Genomic DNA, 17,632 nt, shown 5'->3' on the forward strand with positions numbered 1-17,632 from the left:
AGAGTTCCATCGGATAGAATAAACAACTCTATCTTAGAAATAGATGAAATGTTAAAATCAGATTCACATTAGGTACTTCTTGAATACATAGGTTTTTTAAGAAAAAGTTTCCCAAATCACTGAACGTTGATATAGGAATAGAAATTTTCTAACAGGGTGTGAGTTAATATCAGTAAGTTGTTATTGGGTTTTATCAGTACTGGACTACCATGTTAAGAGCTGAAGCCCATGACTATGATACAATCATTAAACTGAGTCCCAGACTCACCATACAAGAAAATATATGTGGGGATTTCCTAGTGGCAATCCTGGGTGGCATAGGAATGTCAGTGGTGATGGCAGGGTTTGAATCATACTTGTCTGAGATACATGGGCCTTCTAAGCAAGTGCTTAGAAATCTCACTGTTTTCTTTAATAAATGAAAGGGTTGAGCTTTTAAAAAATTATGAGTGCTTTTTCCTTCTATTATAACTCTAGTAGCATTAAAATACCCTTAGGCATCATCAAATAACTTTTATAATTTATAGTATCTATTATTCACAGGAGAGCTTCTTCAAAGAGTCTCTCTTCCTCAGTGTCTTTCAACTCTCACCACTTCCAAATCTTAATCCAGTATTGTCTCAGCTTGTTTGATTTTGGCAAATATGCAGACCTAATTGATTCTAGTAAGAGTCAATCTCTCTAACAGAGCAGGGATGGGTGACTGGTTAAAGTTCGTGAGCTGGATGCATAATAGACTGAAGATAAAGAAATGCAGTGTTATTCCATCCAAGTGGAGACACTCTACCGAGGTCCAGTGAGGAGCTCCCATGTCTGACAGTAGGCTGGGAAGGGAGCAACAAACTCACCTCCATTATCCAGAGCCTGGTGTAAATCTTTTAATGACTTGATAAGCCATTTTCTAAAAAAGGCTACCTGGAAACAACTCTTTGGCATTTGCTCTTGAGTCAGTTATTACAAATTAAAAAGAGTTGGAAGTGACGAAGGCTTTTTATGTGGTACACATACTGATGTAATAAATTGTAAAAGCCATTAAAAAATTGTAGATTTTGGTATATTTCAGGCTAACTGTTGGAGATTTTTTTTTAAAAGGATTAATGATGGTCTCAGGTCCTTCATTCCCAAGCTCCCACAGCAACCTTTCTATTATCTGATATCCTAGGTGGATAAATGATTAGGCATGGAGACTTCTGAAGACCAGTGGAGCTGTATCTTGTGGCTCCTTATATTTAGTTATCCTTATTTTCTGATGGGCAATATCTGGGGCAAAGCAAACAATATAGCTCCCAAGGTATCAGCCCTGCTGTAGTTCCCAGCTGGGCAGATTCACACTTGTGGATTCAGCATGTAGAAAAGCTCTTAGGCCAGGCTAAAACCTTTTTTTTTTTTTCCCTGAACTCATTTCCATTTCTGCAACCAGCTTTTAGGGCAGAAATTCTCGAGCTTGGTGTGCATCAGGATCTCCTGGGAACCTTGGCAAAAGTTTGGAAGTATAGGCCGTGTCCCACTCTACGAGCCCAGTTCTCCAGCCGATTCTGATACATCCTAGAGTTTGAGAACCATTGTTTTAGAGATTTTAATGGGCATGATCAGTCACCAGTTCTATTCTTCGGTGTGGACCCGGGTCTTTAGAAGGCGTTGGGTATTTTAAAATTTTTCAGATGCAGTTATCACCAATATTGAGAAGTCCACATGAGCTTTCTCCTAGAACCTACAGAATAAATTCCAAAGATATTTTGATGAAAAACGATTTCAGGGGGTGTTCAATAAGTTCTATGTGGTCAACAGGCTTCCTTGTTTGAGTAAAGTAGGAAATTCATTTGTCTACAGACTTCTTAGAATGTTTAACATGCTTATTCTTATGAATTCCTGAGATATTATAATATGGGATATTTATCAAATTTATTGGGCATGCTATTATTTTTTCGTAGAGCATATTCCTAGACCTCTGATGTTGCATAGTTTCCTTAAGAAATTCTGCCTTCAATTTTTTTGAAGTTCTATTAGAATCTGATTCTGATTTGTTCTGATGAGTATTAGCAAGGCTGAGGTGAGAACTACAGCCTTTTCCACTGTTAACTTACGTAAAAATCAGCATTTTTTTCCACATTAACCTGCTGATGTAATTATGGCATATGCAAAGAGATAGTTTGCTTTAATTTTCATTTTAGTGAGTGTATTCTTTGGCATTCTTTTAACATGTTATTATGGTTCTTTGATGCACAGAGCCTCAGAGGAGCCTCCTACCCCCTCTTTCCTCTTGATTTACCCAGGTCATTGCAGCTTGGTAAGACATGTGCTAATGTATTAGGGAATGAAATTTTAAATATGAACAAAGAGCAGGGATACGTTTGTAACACTTGGTTCTTTGGGGTTTTTTCAAGGAATAAGATGCTCACATAAGAACAAATCAAATCAACAAAAGCAAAGCACTAAGCTGGGCAAACCCCAAATGCAAATTATTTATATTGATATATCCTATACATAAGAAGCTTTTACAAATTGATGAGCAGAGTGATATCCTGCAACCATTTCTAAACACAACTCTATGACTAATTCGGGGACTGTGATTTCAAGCTATTCTACCAAGTTAGCAGATGCATGCATGGATATCCTCCAACTCTGCTCATTCTCCCCTCTGTGCCCCTTCCCCCCACCACACGTCCCCGGTCTTCAGCCCTTCAGGAGTTGCTCGGAAACCTACCCAGGGGGTCAGGGACCACAGCCTCGGTTGTCAAAATCACTTCAGGATTGAATTCAAGCTCAGTGCCCTCCCCAGACCACACAAATATCCCTACCTCCCCTTACCCGAGGCAAGGATCAAGGATTTTCACACTTAATTGCACCAGGCAGAGGATAAACTCAAATTCACAAGGACCAACCAACCAATTTAAGGCAAGCAAGGAGACCGTTATATGAGAAGAGGGGGCAGTGGCTGAGAGAATCAGGCTTAAGATCACAAGTCCAGCTTATTTGGTGAGAACACAGTGTCTGTCTGCTAAGGAGCTTAAGGCATTGGGTAGGGATTAATCTTGCAAACAGCCCTGGGAGGTAGATAAATCTGTATTAATTAAAACTGCAAAATGTTCTCTACCTACCTAGTTTCAATCTTGAGAAAGAAAATATCTTTCCCAGAAAGGCGTGGGAAGAGGGAAGGGAAGGCTATGGCCGTTCTCATCACTGTATCTTGTAGAGGCAGCAAAAGAGATGGGGCCAGGATCAATGCTGAGTAAGGGGGCTTCTTAGACCCCTAGCCACTACTCCCACATTCCTATTACCGAGGCCTATCCAGAAGGATGACAGGGAAATACAGTGGTGGTCCCTGACAGAGGTATCCCAGACCAAGCCGGTCTGAGCCCTCCTCATGTACTGACCACTGAATACCCACATCAGTCTTGTGCAGTAGGCTGTTACCATCAGCCCATCTTGCAGAGAGAGAAAACTGAGGCACAGAGAGGTTAACACAGTCAGGAGAGTTTGAGATTCAGTCCCAGGTTGCTATCTCCTGGGTTCACGTTCTTAGCTGCTGTAGTCTATTGTCTTGGTGATAACAAGTACAGCAAGACAAGGGGAAAGAGAATAAACAGTAGACTTCCCCCAACGTGTCCTAATTTTAATTATGTAACGTCTGACTGGGCGAGGTGGCTCAGACCTGTAATTCCAGCACTTTGGGAGGCTGAGGCGAGTGAATCACCTGAGGTCAGGAGTTGGAGACCAGCCTGGCCAACATGGTGAAACCCCATCTCTACTAAAAATACAAAAATTAGCCAGGCATGGTGGCGTGTGTCTATAATCCCAGCTACTCAAGGGGCTGAGTCAGGAGAATCGCTTGAACCCGAGAGGCGGAGGTTGCAGTGAGCCAAGATTGTGCCACTGTACTCCAGCTTGGGCGACAGAGTGAGACTCTGTCTCAGAAAAACAAACAAAAAATATATAACATCCTAAAGACTCAGCTTTACTTCTAAGGCCTGCCCATTCCTGCCATCAGGTATATTTGCATGTTTCTCTCCCAACTAGGACATTTCTTACCTGCGTTACCTACTTCGCACAACTCCTCCTTTCCCCAGAAAGCATTCCCAGGCACTGTAAAGAAGCAGAAACCCTGTGGTATTGAATAGCTCCTGCCTCTCCCAGGACTCACAGCAGTAAGGGCTGCACCACACAGTATTTCCTGGCCCCTGAGAGGACCTAGTCCACGGTCACGTTGGTGGCAGACTCTCAGTAAACGACTGCTGCCTGGTTGCTAAGGGACCAAAACAAGATGCTGGAGAAACCAAGCACTGTATTAAATCCCTGATGCCGGCTGGGCACGGTGGCTCACGCCTATAATCCCAGCACTTTGAGAGGCTGAGGCAGGTGGATCACCTGAGGTTGGGAGTTCAAGACAAGCCTGACCAACGTGGAGAAACCCCACTCTACCAAAAATACAAAATTAGCCAGGAGAGGTGATGCATGCCTGTAATCCCAGCTACTGGGGAGGCTGAGGCAGGAGAATCACTTGAACCCAGGAGGCGGAGGTTGCAGTCAGCCGAGATTGTGCCATTGCACAGCCTGAGCAATGGGAGCAAGACTCTATCTCACAAAAAGAAAACAAAAGAAAAGAAAAATAATCCCTGATGCTGGGCCGGGCGCAGTGGCTCATGCCTGTAATCCCAGCATTTTCCGAGACCGAGGTGGGCGGATCACCTGAGGTCGGGAGTTTGAGAGCAGCCTGACCAATGTGGGAAAACCCTATCTCTCCTAAAAATATTGGTGGTGGCTGGGCCACCAAGATTAACTGGACGTGGTGGTGCACGCCTGTAATCCCAGCTACTCGGCAGGCTGAGGCTGGGAATTGCTGGAACCCGGGAGGTGGAGGTTTCAGTGAGCTAAGATCGTGCCATCACATTCCAGCTTGGGCAACAAGAGTGAAACTCCATCTCAAAAAAAAAAAAAAAAAAAAGAAAGAAAGAAAGAAAAAAAGAAAATCCCTGATTCCATCAGGGCCACTGCTCTGCTTCTGGGGGCCAAACATTCTTCTGGGAGGCTCCGAGGAGGCTGCTTCTTTCTAGAGTTCACCTCCTGCCTCAGCTGATTCCATGGTTTTAACTCTTTGGCTGTCAGATAAACATCAGTGATCCTCCCCCTTCATTCTCTCTCATCCTTGTGTATGTGTGGGGGTAAGTGGGAGGAAGATGTTTCATCTGCTTCCACAGCTTATGGGGTGTAAGCTAGCAGTGAAGGGCTACCCAGTGAAGAAAGCCCTTCTGCCTGTGACTACAAAGTTTGAGTCATCCTCAACTCTCATTACTCCCCACTACTGCCCTGACATTCAGCAGAAGGCCTCTCAAAGCTGTGTTCCTCCTTCCGCTCTGCCACTGGAGTCACCAGGCCCTTTCCATCCTTTGCAAGACTGGGTAACTTCCCTCCCTTCCGCTAACCTGGGGGCTGGCAAACTGCGGCCAGCAGGCTGAAGCTGGCCCAAGGCCCGTTTCTGTAAATAACATTTGGCTGGGACACAGCCGCACCCATTTGCTTATGAATCTGTCTACTGCCGCGGAGTTGAGCAGTTGTAAAACAAGACAAGTTGAAAGATACACTCTGGCCGTTCATGGAAAATGCCGGCAGACCTCTGCTTCAGCCTCTTCTCAGAACTGTCTTCCACACCACCCCTGGAGACAGCCGCATGCCTCCCTCCCTCCTCATCCCCGGGGCTTTCTATCAGCCACAAAAGAAAGGACTAGCACCTTAGTCTTGCTTTCAGCCTCTCGCCATCTGGCACTCAGCAGTGTTTACAGCCTCAGCTCCCCAGCCTCTTCGTCTACACCCCGGAAGTCCTCTAGGAACATCTCACTGCTCACATTCCAGAACAGGCTCCTCATTCCTCTCCTCTTTGCTGTCCCCAAATCTCCGAGGCTCAGGTCAAACGCCGCCTCCTCTGAGCTCTCTACACTTGGAAGTTTTCCAATCCCACATCCCAGAATAGTCTCCCCTTTGGGTTCCCAGCAGCGTACTTAAGGCACTTCCCAGGATTTTCTTGTTGCCTAGATCATTCTACCACAACTTCTTCACTGGTCTCCCTCTCCCTCTCTTGTTGCTTCAAAACCTGGTCTCCAAGGAGCAGACACGTTAATATTTTAAAACATTATTTAGACACCATTACCGTTGTGCTCATCACTCTTAGGATAAAATCAAACCTACCTGGGTGTCCGGGTCTGTGATCTGAGCTCTGCCTAACCTTGCTTTCCACTCGCCACTACTTCTGCTGTACTCTGACTGCACTCACCTTCTTCTGCTCCTAAACATGCCATACTTAGGACATTCACATCTTAGGACTTCTGCACCTGAAAAGAATCTTTAAAAAGTTCTTCAAGGTAGAGTTTGTTTATTTATTTATTGACACAGAGTCCTGCTCTGTTACCTAGGCTGGAGTGCAGTGGTGCAATCTCAGCTCACTGCAACCTCTGCCTCCAGGGTTCAAGCAATTCTCCAGTTTCAGCCTCCCGAGTAACTGGGATTATAGGTGCCCGCCACCATGCCTGGCTAATTTTTGTATTTTTTAGTAGAGGTGGGGTTTTACCATGTTGGCCAGGCTGGTCTCAAACTCCTGACCTCAGGTGATCCACCTGCCTCGGCCTCCCAAAGTGCTGGGATTACAGGCATGAAATACTGCGCCCGGCCAAGGTAGAGTTTTTAAAAATTGGGTTACCAGTGTATTCCAAATGCCTAGAAGCATGCCTGGCACATTGTTGGTGCTGTGTAATTATTTGTTGAATGAATAAATGAGTGGGTGAGTCTTCCTGTTCCTTCAATTGGGTAATAGTAGTTGAATACACATGTTTCATAAATCATTCATTCTGAGGCCAGAAGGCAAGGCTGGTTGTGTTTCATTTCAAAAGACCCAATTTTTGCCTTCTGTTAGCACATCCAAAGATGGTTCTTTGCCCTGCCATCATTCAACTCAAGTCGTTTAGCCTGCGTGAACCACAGTTGGACTCCCCTGGGAGGCTGAGGCTGAGTGGTAGAAGAAGTGGAAGGTGTCACCCTCAGGACAAGGAGCCATAAAGACTGCCAGAAAGGTGGAGGGCCCGGCCAGGTCACAGAGGAAGTATGAGCTCATGTGAGAAAACAAATTTGAACTCAGTGGTAGAAGTCAGAAACACAACAAGATGCCTGTGTCTCAGAATGTGTTTCAGAATATCCCTGTAGGGACTGGAGTCTGCTTCCGGCCTGGAGACTGACTCACAGGAAAGAAGCCTCACAGGTGAGGGAGGCCTAAATCAGTGACCCCTTCCAAGCCAATGCCTTTGGTCTCTGTCCAGCCACAGGCTTGCGAGCACAAGCAGAGCCTGGGCGGGGATGGAGCCTCACGCATCAGGGCCTGTCGGTGTGACTGCCTCAGTCAGGGGCCTGTCAGGAAGGATTCGCTTGCAAAGAACTTTCTCCACTGCTTCCTAGGGATGAGACCTTTTCTCCTACTGAGAAAGTCCCACACATCAAGGAGGGTGCCAGCGACACCTCCTGTTAAAAGGATTTATAATGGAACTTCATTTTCCACCGGTCTATAGACAGCTCCTGGGCTCCCTGCTTGTAATGCAGTCAGCTCTGCTCCAGTGGGCACGTGAGCGTTTCTCAAAGGCGCCCCGATGGCTCATTGTTCGGGGCTTTGGCCTTGGAACAAAAAGGGTTTTGTGTGTTTGCTGCAGTATTTGCCAGGACTGAATTTTTCTTTTTTTCCCTAGAGGCCAACTTCTCTCTCTTTCTTCCTGTCCCTTTCCCCTTCTCTCTCTCCCTTGTTTTGAGCTCTGGTCTTGAGACACTCAAAGAGAAATCTTCTCTTAGGCAAGTGGGTCATGGAATCAAATGCATTTCAGCTGAAGATTCTGGCCACTTGGATATGTGGAAGAGAACAACTGATTCCCTGAACTGAATTAAGTCTCTGTGACGTCTGTTTATTCAACGATGGCAAACACCATGCTTCGGTTTTCTCAAGTTGACCTTTCTGAGCACATCCTTGAATGGAGTCTCGAAGAAATTCCGCGACACAGATGAGCAGAGTGGCATTGTTTAGACCGCACAGTAGGCAAACCTGGCGACATTGAATTTCAGCCAGCCAGGGGAGCTGACAGAAGTTGGCTTCTACTCCCAGCTCTTCAGAAATCTTTTGGCATTCGCTCACCCCACCACAGGGTGTGTGACGGATTGGCTTTAAAGTTGTTGCTAGGCATTGATAAGCAGATTGGATTCTTCCCAAGGGGCACTGGGAAAGCCCCTCTCCCCTCCTGATTTCTGATTTCATGCCCTCTTGGGCTGTAGACAGGGTTCCCAGGCAGACACATGTGCAGGCGCTCCTCGTGCTCTCCCGGCATCTCACCCAGGGCCTCAGGAGGGCAAGAAGGGCTTCGCTGTGCTTCCCAGCACCTCGGGATCCCACAGCCGCCACTGCCTGCCCTTCAGCCACTGCCTGCCCTTCCGTCTCTCCCATCAGTCTCTTCTTTTCAGTCCACACAGTCAAGGCTGGGCCTGCTTTAGGTCAGTGAAGTGTGCCTTATATGCATGATAATGTATGCGTTATCCAATTATCCAGTATGCCTGGCACTTAGAAAGGGCTCCATTAAATGCTTCTCTGCAGCCAAAAGCCAATCAGTATCCTCATGCTGCCAAGCCAGACTCCTGATTCCCCACCTCAACATTGCATGTGGGCATTGCACTTCCCTGTGCAGTCCTGTACTTTGTACCTGTGAATGATGCAGACACCTGGCAGGAGAGCCTCTGAGTGCTCCCACTACCCCCGGAGACACCAGTACCTGATCTCCGTACTCCTCCCCTCTGGGTCCTGCAAGGACCTCACAATTATTCTCACAGTGCCTTCTAGGATGTCACTGTCAACCTCTCCAAGTTTTTACCTGAGATGAAACATCTACCATCTCTTGTGCGTTTGAATTGTGTCCCCGACAAAACATGGTTGAAATCTTAACCTTTCAGTACCTGTGACCTTATTTGGAAATAGGGCCTTTGCAGATGTACTCCAGTTAAGATGAGAACATTAGGGTGAACCCTAATCCAGTGACTGGTTCTTATAAAGAGTTCTATTCCAGTGACAGTCCTTAGAAAGAGCAGGAGATCTGCAGACACACTGACACACAGGAAGAATGCTACATGATGTCAGAGGCAGAAATTGGCATGATGCAGCTAATTAAGCCAGGGAATAGCAAGGACTGCCAGCAACCAGCAGAAGCTAGGATGGAGCTGGGAGGGATTCTTCCCTTGAATCTTCAGTAGGAGGATGATGCCTTGATTTTGACTTCTGGCCCCCAGATCTGTGAGAGAATAAATGTCTGTTGTTTTCAGCACCCAGTCTGTGGTAATTTGTAATGGAAGCCCTAGAAAACTGACATATTAGTGCTTCCTACCTTTCACCCTAGCCAGAATCCTGTCTACCTGGCACAATGTAGAGGCCACCTATTTTGGGACTCCCCATCTCTTCCGCCTTGGAAGAGCCAACATGGTATTCATAAGAAAGGAATCTGGTTTTGTGCAGCTTAAAGCAACTGGGCCCCTGTTGTCAAGGAAAAGGCCTCTTTCATTGGGCTCCATTTCCTGTCCATCACTGGGCTGTGGGAGTTACAAAAACCACAGGGCTAAGGTCAAGCTGTGAGTTTTTGGGAAACTTAGCCTTTTGAATTAGTGCAGAATAAAAGGATCGTTCTCAGAGTTGTGTGGTCCAGCCAGTTCCTCAATTTAAGGTACCGTACAGGATTTTGGAGACAAGGCCTAAACTTGGCAGGAAGAGGATTGAGTTTCCCCCAGGATCTTCAGAGCATGACTGCCCGTGAGCCTGCAGTGTGTTAAGTGACTGGCTGAAGATGAGGGATTTCAGGCCTAGAAACTCTTATCGTTTATGTGGCACAATGTGCCAGTCATTGCTCATGTGCTTTGCAAATATTAACTCGTTTAATCCTTACAACAACCTGTTGAACGAGGCATTCTTATCCTCATTATAGAGATGAGGAAATTAGGCATAGAGAGATTCAATAACTCACTTGAGGATAACCAGCATGTAAGTGATACAGCAGACATTCCAATTGACAATGTCTGGCTCCCAAGTTTGTGGTCTTAGTCACACTCCGTGGAGCGCTGTTTCTCCCAGTGTATCCAGGTGGATATTCATACCCATGCCAGTTTTTATGCCATTGGGCCCAGAGCTTCCTTGCTTATGGGCATTGTGTGGCAGCTCCAGAGATGAGAACATCGCAGAATGGAAAATGCAGTGGGTACAGGCTGGGAGGAGAGGTGGGTTCTCACCACACTCAGAAAGAACCTGATTGTGCATCCACTGGCTGTGCTTAGAGGGAGAGGATTGACCTCAGCTGTCCACACTAAGCCAGAGGCATGAGAGGAGGTCTGGGGCAGAGACAGCAGCAGTCTCCTCTTGTTTTTTTTTTTTTTTTTTGACACAGAGTCTCGCTCTATTGCCCAGGCTGGAGTGCAGTAGCGCAATCTCAGCTCACTGCAACTTCTACCTCCTGGGTTCAAGCGAATCTCCTGCCTCAGCCTCCCGAGTAGCTGGGACTACAGGCGCCCACCACCACACCCAGCTAATTTTTTGTGTTTTTAGTAGAGACAGGGTTTCACCGTGTTAGCCAGGATGGTCTCGGTCTCCTGACCACATGATCCACCCGCCTCAGCCTCCCAAAGCGCTGGGATTACAGGCGTGAGCCACCGCACCCAGCCAGCAGTCTCCTCTTTTAGGCCAGTGGCTATCTAACTTAGGCAGTCATCAGGATCACCTGCAGGGCTTGTGAAACTACAGACTGCTGGCTCCATCCCCAGAGTCTCTGATTCAGTAGGTCTGGGGTACAGCCTTCACAGCTGTCCAGGTGACGCTGGTGCAGTTGGTCTGAGGACTTCCTTGAGAGATGCACTGTTTCACCCCAGTTCCCACTCTGCTTTGCTGGACGCTGTGGCTCCACTCCACAGATCATCACAGACGCCACAGACTGGGATATTTGGCAGGGCTTTTCCCAAGTATACTACTGGCAATTTGATTAGGAGAGCAAATTGCAAGCTGCAATTTTTTTTGTGAAAATGGGGGAACTGAAAAGCTTTTGCAGTGTTAGTCCATGGAATTTGTCAGTGGACCTCCATCTCTCCTGCAGCAACTAAGAGGAAAGCGGTGTCTGTTTTGCATGAAAAATAGAGGATAAACCTCCTGCAGAGAAGGAGGAATTGTCACTGGTCTCAGATGATTCAGGTCTAATTCTCTCTTGAGACAGAGAGACTGGCGAGGTTCCTCCTGCATATTTCTCCAGTCCCTAAAGTCTGTGATTATATAAGCCATGTGTTTATTTTTCATAACAGCTTTAGGTGGTACCACGGCTTTCCTCACCTCCACCTTCTTATTCCATAGTCTTCCCACAACCCGTGTCTGAAGGAGAACTTATTATTTTCATTCCACTCCTGAACCACTTCTGCTGGATTCTCTCAGTTAATAACATTCTATTCACTCATTCATGCTGGGAACCTGGGGATCATCCTCCACTCTTCCCTCTACTGTATCCGCTGCATCCAGTGATCACAGTTTCTGGAATCTGATTCTCCCCCCATTTTCCATTCTGACACTTGGGATTGTGTCTCTGTCATGTCTCACCTGGGCCATTGCTGTCCCTTCCTTTGTGGTGCCTCTACCTTCAGTGTTGCACCTTTGTCCTTATCACTGCTCCCAGAACGATCCATCTAAAAACAGAGGCTGACAAGCAAAGGTCTGTGCCAAAGCCAGCATACAACCTGTTTTTAAGAGCTTGTTCGGAGGTTCTAGCAGAGGAGTGCAGCTACTCATATACCCTTGACCAAAGACTGGTCCTCCTCTATTGGAGATGATTGTCCTCTTCGACCAAGCACGCAGCTTTGGGAGGGACTCACACGGAGCAGTGAGGGAGGAAGGCGACACCAGCCAAATCAGCCAAATCAACCCTGGCTGTCAATGAGGTGACAGATGTTGCAGCCAGATCGCCCTCACATCTATGTTTTTATATAGCACACAAGCTAAGAATGGTTTGTATATTTTTTTAAAAAAGAATTTTAGTTTTAATTTGTACGAGTACATAATAGGTTTATCTATGTATGATGTTTTGATACAGGGATGCAATGCATAATAATCACATTATGGAGAATGGGTTTATACATTTTTAAATGATTTTTTTAATTCAAAAGGACAGTATTTTGTGACATGAAAATTATGTACAACTCAAATTTCAGTGTCTGTAGACAAAGAGTCACTGGAACACAGCCATGCTCGTTTGTTTACCTATCGTGTGTGGCTGCTTCCAGGCTACTCCCAGAGCTGGGTATTTCAACAGAGACTGTATGGCCCACAAAGCCTGAAATATTTACCATCTAGCCCTTTACAGAAACAGTTTGGTAACCTTGATCTATAAAGCAAACCTGAACAAGTCATTCTTCTGCTCGAAACCCTCCCAGGGTGCTTCAGAGTCCCCAGAGGAAAGCCCAGACTTCGTAGCATGCCCCACCAAGACCCCTGAGATCTGCCCCCGCCTGTCTCCTCTGCCTCACCTCCCTCAGTTCCCTGCTTTGCCATCTTAAATGCCTTCAAGAAACAGGCTGGCAGTGAAGAAAAAGAGAAAAGGAAGAGGAGGAGGAAGAGAGGAAAAGGAGACGAGAAGAAGAGGAGGTGGTGAGGAGGAGGAAGAAAAAGAAGAAGAGGAGGAGGAGGAGGAGAAAGAAGGAGCAGGATGAGAGAGGAGAAGGAAGAAACAGGAAGAGGAGAAGGAGAGGTGAAGATAATAGAGTAGTGCTGGGCCCCCTGGTGAACTGGGTTATACACACCCCGCCTAAATAGTCATTAAAATAGAACAAAACAATACAAAACAAAAGTGATATCAACCACAAGGCATCAATGCACGTAATACTGTCCCTTGTCTCTTTGCTTGTGACCTTGCTTAGCCTGGGATGCCCTTTCTTGCTACTGTATTTGTTCAACTCCTGCTCTTCCCTCATGAGTCCTCTCATGGCCGTCTCCACTAGAAAGTTGTGTTAAGTGACCCCTGGGAATCCACAGTTGTTTCTTTCACATCTTGAATTCCATGATCTTTCAGGTATTTCTGTAGTCATTGGTTTCTTCCATGAGACCCTTGGCTGCCTGAGGGTGGGAGGTTGTCTCATTTAACTTACAACGCTCAGTGTGTGTTTGTTGAATGAATGAATGAATATATCAGTGAGGAAATGAATAAACTCAGCCACTCAGCAGTGTCCTGTGGTGCTCATATAGCGATGAAGCGATGTAACATACCCGTATCCTTTTGGTGTCTTAAAGTAACTATATTGTTTTTCACTCCTTTTAAACTTTATCAAAGTTTCTTTTAGAATTTGTGTATCTTGTTCTCTCTTGACAAAACCCTACAAGAAAAGGCAGTTAAGAGGGATTACCTCTCTCTTGTAGATGAGGAAACAGGGGTAGCAGAAAATAGTTTATGACATAAGAGCAATCAGGGCACTGGAAACCCATTCTTTTTACATGGAACCTCTTGGCTCTTTCAGTTCAATGTCATGTCACCAGAAATGTGTTGCATACCTACTTAGTGTCAGACACTCTGTTAGGCCTGAAGATCCCAAAACGAACAAATCACAGTCTGACTCCAGGAGGTTATGGTAAACATGGGACGCTAGCATGATGGGCTTTGTATCCTCATGGTGGCATGTCAGGGAGTGCCAAGAAGAGAGATGATGGGGCTGACCCCAGGGCAAGAGAAAGTGAGAGTGAGAGAAAGAGGCTGAGAAGAGAGAGAGATTTTCTCATTAGGTTTCCTCCCAGCCAACGAAGTTGGGAGTCAGCTGCACACTGTGGTGGAGATGGTAACCCAGCCACCTAACCATCAAGCCATCCTGCCTGAGAGTCCCACGGCTGCAATGATGGCCTCTCCTGAATTCATCACTTTCATTGACTCATCAAAGAAGGGTGGGCTCCACAGGAAGTGATGGTACCACAATGCAAAAGGAGATTTTGGAGGAAGAAAAACAATGTTACTAATTGGAGTTGTAGAAGATTTGGGTGGGAAGAAAGTACAGCATGTATTTATCACCGTATCTCTCTAAGAGGCTCCAGCTGGGCCTGGTCTCCAGGTTGGGCTCTTCGGAGGGGACCTGCCCAGAGGGTCTGTGGATACTCCTGGCACTTGCACAGGGGACCATAACTCAGGAGTTTACCTAATATGGAAATGAGGACTGCACCCTGTATGCACATTATGTCATTAATTCTCACATCATCCTGAAAGAAGTTCTATCCTCTGTTTCACAGAAGAGGAAACAGAGGCTGGAAGAGAAGAATTCTCCATAATCACATAATGTGATTATTATGCATTGCGTGCCTGTATGAAAACATCATACATAGATAAATCCATTATGTACTCATACAAATTAAAAGTAACCTGGGCAAGATTGCTAAGTGGCCAACTGAGCTAGATGGCTCTCTGCCACCCCACAGCACCCAAACATTAGTCTGTCAAGTGGTTTTCTCCAGCCTTTGGCAAAAAGAGAATAAAAAATAACACAGTTTAAAAAATAATAAAATTTTAAGTATTCATTTTAAAGTATTGAAACCTATTTTAAGATTTTTACCATTTATTATTTGGCATCAAAATATTCGTGTGTGTGTGTGCAGTAATGGTAACAGAAGATACCATTGGTCCAAGGGTGCATGCTGGCTTTTTGCTTTAATTTTGTCAGAAAATTTCAAGCTCTAGAGCCCCTTATCTATAGTACACAATTGATTAGGGTATCTTCTTCCTTTTTTGTGTGAAGATGCCATATCTATGTGTATGTATGCATACAAATGTATATACAATTCTGCATGATATCAGATAGTGTATGTCATCTATCTATGGATAAATATGCAAGCATGAACAAATTTTAAAGAAATAGTTCTGGATTCCTCTTGTGAATTCTGCATCAGCTTTGTTAGGAGATAGTCTACTTAAAATTACAGTAGTCGTGACTGTTTATTTTATAAACACTGTGAACTATTGGATCTTCCTCAGGAAGGACAATCCAGGGATGCTCATGGTTCTCAGGTGCTATTGAAACTGGATTGTAACAGGACCGACAGTTACTTTCTGCTTCAAAGATAACTTTGTACTTTGTTTTCTGATGTCTGGGCTGAGGACGAGAACAAGGATTAACCCAGATTAATCCCCATCTAGCCCCTGTTGAAGATGGGCATGTTCATAACACTAGAATTTATAATTTCTAAATGTTTCCATTTCAGACAAAACAGAAAAATGAAAACCCTTTTCATCAAAACCTGAGCAGGAATGTTACTGGTTTAAAACACACAAATGCTGCCCTTTCATAGAAGGCAGAAGTGTAGGCAAAGTGTGTTCTGAAGAAGAATCAAAGATGCCTTTTATAAAATTGAATGGATATTAATCTATTTCCGTATTTGTGTATTCATGACATCAGCTGAATGGCTGAAATTGGAGACTTTAAAGTGCAGCTTGCTCTTCATGATACCAAATTGTCGTTGGTCTCCTAATAACTGGTTCCCATTGGTGTGAGAATGCAGGCAAAGTCTAAGGTATAGATGAAGTCAAGAAATTGTCTTCCAGTTCCTTGCTAGCAATTCATGGTTTTAATGGGGAAATGCAGAAAGGGTCGATGAATATCACAACAAGAAAGGAATTTGGAAAGGAGAGAGATGCTGGTGAAGGTACAAGTCTTACCTGGCATTAGGTGTTGTATAAATAAATAAATGCTTAAACACATGAACAACTTTTATTTTGCCTGAGGCCGACTGGGTCTCATTCTCTGACTAGAGTGACATAGTTTGTAAGCAAAAGAGCCTGGTTTGCACAATCAAGAGACTTGGGTTTGAAAGCACCTGAACTTTCATCAGCAAGGAGCTGGTTAAATAAATTAGGGTGCACTGTTTGGGAGAATTCTATGCAGATAATATGTCTTGAAAATAGTATAAGGTGTATTGTCAAATGAAAAATGTTTCATACCCGTGTGTGTGCGTGTGTGTGTGTGTGTGTGTGTGTGTGTGTATAGAATGATCCTATTTATATTTTTAAAAAGAAGAAACGTGCATTTGTGTGTAAATGATTGACCTTTTCTGGAAAGACATACAAGAGGTACTTAGCAATAGATAATTACCCTTGAGGACTGATTCTGAGGTCCTAAGAATGAACAGAATTTTAACTGTTTGCCTCGTACTCTTCTGTAGAGTTTGGGGGGAAATTTCATATCATAAACATGACCTACTTGTATGATTAAAATTAGGAAAAAAATTAAAGTCCTGGGCTTGAGTGTCATTTCTGGGACTGCTGCTGTGAGAGAAAATTTTCTGAACTTCAATTCCATATTTCACAGAGTTGTTATGTAGAAAAACAGTAGGATACGCGCAGCAATTCTCTGCACATTCTAAGGTGGGATCCAGATGTTTACGTTGGTGTTTTGTTTGTTTTGTGCCGCCCAAGCGCTTTCCATTTCAGTGTGATGAAGCCAGGAGCCAACAGCGACAGTTGTTAAAATGTTCTCCAAGCTGTTTGCAGAGGACCAGGATTTTCAGACTATACTTTCCCTTCTGCCTCTGACAAATACCTAGACCCAGAAGTCCTCTCCCCCTCCTTCCTGGAAACACGTGGGTCTGTGTTTCCAATGCAGTGGAAGATGCTTAAATTATCCATTTGGAAAGAGCAAGAGAGAGCAGCAGCTCCCCTGGCAGCAGAAAGGGGCAGCTGTTTTCTGAGGCACGTGACTTCGGTTGGCAAACACATTCCCTCAGCAGGAAGGGAAACCCGGCCATCCAAGTTCTTTATGGGCTGACTTCAGCTCACTGTTTATTTGGGCTCTTAGTTTAATGTTGATCACCAGTATCTAAATAAATGATCATTGCTTCACCTGACAAGAAGCCCTACTTTATTTTCCCAGGGTGGTAGGAAGTGCCTCCCCTCCCCCAGCACCCACTGGTTCTCTGCTTAATTACAGCTTCTCTGCAATGTGGGCTCCAGCAGAAGAATGACACAGCTTTGGACATTCCTGCACCCAACACTCACACACACTCATATACATACACTACTCACACAAACACACAACCCATGCCACTCACAAACACATCACACAGCACAAAATATTCACACACAACCCTCTCTCACACACACACACACACACACACACACAGACAGCATACTCTCACCATCACATATACTTTGTGAACAAACTTTCAGAAACATGAGAAGGCATGAAGAAAACTGCTTATTAAATCAAAGTCTTCTGCTTCAGTGAGTCAAAGCGCTGGGCAAAGGAGCAATTTTTACTGTCGATAAATGACCAGGGCACTTGTGAACAGTAATAAAGTCCTAGGCGATGATATTTAAAGATGCATGACAGTTCACCGAACTGAGAATTCACCTGCGAGTTAACTCCTCCTTTGGGAATTTCTACTGTTCTTATGCTGGGTTTTGTGGTTTGCCATGGTTGTGGAAGTCATGTTCTCAGGCCTCTCCACCCACAGCCAACCTCACCACTTTCAAGTGAATGTCTTCAAAGGAGGATGCTGAGGAGAGGGATGTAGGAAAACTGACTCGTGAGGCAGGTCCAGCCAAGCGGACACTCCCTGGGAGAAGGTTGTGGAGTTCAG

The sequence above is a fragment of the Mandrillus leucophaeus genome, unplaced genomic scaffold (genome assembly GCF_000951045.1).
Source record: "Mandrillus leucophaeus isolate KB7577 unplaced genomic scaffold, Mleu.le_1.0 Scaffold94, whole genome shotgun sequence".
NCBI classification, from domain to species: domain Eukaryota; kingdom Metazoa; phylum Chordata; class Mammalia; order Primates; family Cercopithecidae; genus Mandrillus; species Mandrillus leucophaeus.